The following is a 4,570-nucleotide window of genomic DNA, read 5'->3' as shown; positions in this document are numbered from 1 at the left end:
TGTAAAAGCCACCCTTACACTATGTATTCCATTTTAATTCTACCTCCTTATATTCAAAGTCTCATTTCTGAATGGTGCACAACCCTGTTATGTAGGCCTACTCAAATGGCATACAGGTGTTACATAAACGAGCCCAATTTGCACTATTTTATACTCTACATTATAGTTTTATATTGCAATACTAAACTCTTATTACATCATCGGCATTGTTACGTTGTCCAAAAAAGAGCACCAATGTTTTTGTCCACTATTTTGGCCGATCTCTGTGTCTCTGTGACAGGACAGCAGGCAAAAGTTCAAATAAAGAACGAGGTAGAAAATAACCTGTGGGTCGGAGCACTCGTAAATCTACAAGCGGGATAACTAACTAGTTTTGGGGTAAGGGTATCGGTAACATGTGCTAATTAATCATCAATGTTAAGCACTAGATAACAAACTACCTAGCGTTACGAAGCTTTCGGGAAATCAACCCCTGAAAGGTAAAGCATGAAACAGCATAACTCGTGGAGCACACAGAGTAAATCCAGGAAATATCCATATAATATCTTAAATGACGCCTTTAAATGGCCACTGATGAACTGACCACATCCCTCCACACATATAGGCAGATTGTAAAACAGCTGTTTGTTGAGTCTGCGATAATTAGCCATGGTAACCTTGATGTAATGTTTCACAGGTGTTTCTCATATCGCCTCACAGCAGTCACACGATTACTTGAAAGATAGAAAGACACACAGACTTTTGTATAGTCATCAGTCTAAGGCAGCCTATGATGGTCCTTGTGTAAAGAGAGGTGACAGGTGGTAAACAAGTTTGTTTTTTAAATATGTATTTATGCAAAATATTGGTTGGTGCTATAGAACATCAAAAAAAGCTTATAACAAAGTAAGTATACAGAGTCTGACACTAAGGTAGAGAAATATTTGAGTCAAATGTAAATTAATTCACAATGTGACTCTGTGAGCCTTTACCGCATTAGCAGTTAGAAAATGCAGGGGCGTATATTGGAGGGACTGGACAAACCGCTTATACATGAGCCTACTGTGAACATTAAGGGACAGTCAGCAACAGTATGTCACATTATATTTAAACTTCAAAAGCACAATCTGAAGATGGTATTTCAGTTACTTAGTTTGGCTTCCTTTTTAAAATTCCTACATTCTTTTCTCTAGAAGTATGGCTCATCTGTGCTTTTAAAATGCTGCAACTTTTGCTTTTACAACAACAAAGGAGGGTTGTTATTTGTATTTGTCTTTTACTACTGGATAGAGTTTGGGGAAGCAACCCCCCCCCCCCCCCCACACGAGCTACTTCAGTCAAAATTGCAATTAATTGGCAAGACCAGCATATGGCATCTTTGCCTAAGATTCTGTAATTTAGCATTTTCAGTTATATAGATATTTAGAATTCACAAATAGAACTCCACATTATTATAGTATTTAGAATATATATATACAATTCTGAAAGGAATGTCAAGAAATATTGAACTTTTTCACGATATTCTATTTTTTTTAGATGTACCTGTATATATATATAATATTATTAGTATAGTATTTATAGTAATCACCGTAATAATTACAGGTTTTAACTTCCCCCCGCCTTATAGCACCCCAGCATACTATTATCACAGTGTCTCTTTGATGATTAGGATTCTTCTTCTTATTATTATTATTATTTTTATTACTATTATTATTTATTTCAAAATTTTCAGAAGTGACTCTCCTGGCTGTGTTGAGGTACGGCTGACGCTGGCATGGACACGGCGAGTCCCTTGGCTGTGTTGAGGTACGGCTGACGCCGGCATGGACACGGCGAGTCCCTTGGCTGTGTTGAGGTACGGCTGACGCCGGCATGGACACGGCGAGTCCCTTGGCTGTGTTGAGGTACGGCTGACGCCGGCATGGACACGGCGAGTCCCTTGGCTGTGTTGAGGTACGGCTGACGCCGGCATGGACACGGCGAGTCCCTTGGCTGTGTTGAGGTACGGCTGACGCCGGCATGGACACGGCGAGTCCCTTGGCTGTGTTGAGGTACGGCTGACGCCGGCATGGACACGGCGAGTCCCTTGGCTGTGTTGAGGTACGGCTGACGCCGGCATGGACACGGCGAGTCCCTTGGCTGTGTTGAGGTACGGCTGACGCCGGCATGGACACGGCGAGTCCCTTGGCTGTGTTGAGGTACGGCTGACGCCGGCATGGACACGGCGAGTCCCTTGGCTGTGTTGAGGTACGGCTGACGCCGGCATGGACACGGCGAGTCCCTTGGCTGTGTTGAGGTACGGCTGACGCCGGCATGGACACGGCGAGTCCCTTGGCTGTGTTGAGGTACGGCTGACGCCGGCATGGACACGGCGAGTCCCTTGGCTGTGTTGAGGTACGGCTGACGCCGGCATGGACACGGCGAGTCCCTTGGCTGTGTTGAGGTACGGCTGACGCCGGCATGGACACGGCGAGTCCCTTGGCTGTGTTGAGGTACGGCTGACGCCGGCATGGACACGGCGAGTCCCTTGGCTGTGTTGAGGTACGGCTGACGCCGGCATGGACACGGCGAGTCCCTTGGCTGTGTTGAGGTACGGCTGACGCCGGCATGGACACGGCGAGTCCCTTGGCTGTGTTGAGGTACGGCTGACGCCGGCATGGACACGGCGAGTCCCTTGGCTGTGTTGAGGTACGGCTGACGCTGGCATGGACACGGCCAGTCCCTTGGCTGTGTTGAGGTACGGCTGACGCTGGCATGGACACGGCCAGTCCCTTGGCTGTGTTGAGGTACAGCTGATTAAAACATTTGTGCCCCCCACCCAATAATATACACTTATTATTTTTCATTTAAGAAGCATGTCTATTAAGTATGTATGGGGACAAGGGTGTGTATATACATATATATGTATTTTTATGGATGTATGTCATGTATCAGACCTTCCAAAGAAAATCAATAAAAGCTTGAATGCCAAAAACTTTTCAAAATCTTTTAGTGTCTCTTTAAGATATTAAGCTTTTATATTAATTGAGATCATTTTGAAAAATTGTGCTATTAATAATGTCATTAGAATATTATACTGCAAGTATATGCAGATACTGTATCATGTATGTCAAAGTAACATTTCAATTGTGGTATGCCCAACATCCTAAAATAACCGATCAGAAAACAAATTCTACATTACTGAGCGCAAAGGTCTTTGATAATTAAATTAACTCTGCAATATGTACAGGTATATTGTTTTATTTTTAAATGATTGTGATGGTTCCAGATTTTGAGTGATTGTACATTGATTGCTTATTTCTACAACTTCTGAGCTGGATCACAGAGAACGGGGGGAAGATCGCCTTTGCATTTTCAGATACTTTGTATGTTTCCTTAATTGTCCTCAGCTCCATTTCTCGCATGTCTATAGAGACTGTCTAGATGGAAATAAATGCATAATATCCATAATTCTAGCATATAATATTTCATATCAAACCTTATATTATAATGTTTTTCATATAAAGCCTTAACCTACATATGAACATGAATATGTTATGTACAACGTGAACACTACTAATTCATGTGCTGTTTGCGATAATATGCTACTAGTATATTTAGAACTGACCTCACACCTTTGGGAGTGTGTGAGTTTTTACATTCTCTCTGTCTCTGAGAGGTTTGCCTACATTCCAAAGGCCTCCTGTCAGGTGAATTAGCATTTCTAAATAAGCGTGTGATTGGAGGCAGCACTGTATTGGAGGCAGCACTGTATTGGAGGCAGCACTGTATTGGAGGCAGCACTGTGGTGCAGTGGATAGCACTGTAACCTCACACCTCTGGGACCAGGGTCTGTGGCCCTGTGTGTGTGGAGTTTGCATGGTCTCCCCATGGTCTCCCCATGTCATCATGAGGTTTCCTCCAGGTACTACGGTTTCCCACCACGGTTCAAAAACATACCGAGGTTAAATATTTCTAAAACGTATATTTGCTTTATAGTCCCAAGGCTTTTAAGAAAAATTGCAAATACATTTTGGATTGTGCCTTGATACTGTGAACATAAATGTTGTGTCTGTTTTAATCAGCATCATATTTCAAATCAGTAACAGGCTTAAGGGTAGTTTAACATGCATTTGTAATTTCTCTGATTATATACAGTGCTGTGCAAAAGTCTTAGGCAGTCAAACAAAATGTTGAAAGCTATTTATCTTGGTATAGTAAGTGTATATTTGCTGAGAAAACAAGCATGACTTAACATTAGAACATATGCAAATTAAAAGTAACACAATGAACTAAAAGCAATTTCTTCTGTTCTAAAAAAGTTACTGATTTCTTTTTGGATGGCGAGATGAACACCGCTTCAGTTCCCAAACCTCTCCTCAGGGGCACCTCAGCCATGCCATGTATCCATTTAACTTCACCATCAGCTCAATTAATTAAGTATTTAATTTAATTACTTAATCAATGAGATTTTGATTAGCTGTTAAAAAATACACGGCAGTGTTGGATTGCTTCTACAAGTACTGGGGTGACTTTAGTAGAGGTTGGGAAATGGCAAAGTTAACACACTTTGACAGACGTAACATCATTTCACACCAACATGAAGATCATT

Source organism: Paramormyrops kingsleyae, chromosome 16 (genome assembly GCF_048594095.1).
Source record: "Paramormyrops kingsleyae isolate MSU_618 chromosome 16, PKINGS_0.4, whole genome shotgun sequence".
In the NCBI taxonomy this organism is placed as follows: Eukaryota; Metazoa; Chordata; class Actinopteri; order Osteoglossiformes; family Mormyridae; genus Paramormyrops; species Paramormyrops kingsleyae.
This window is presented reverse-complemented; position numbering follows the sequence as displayed.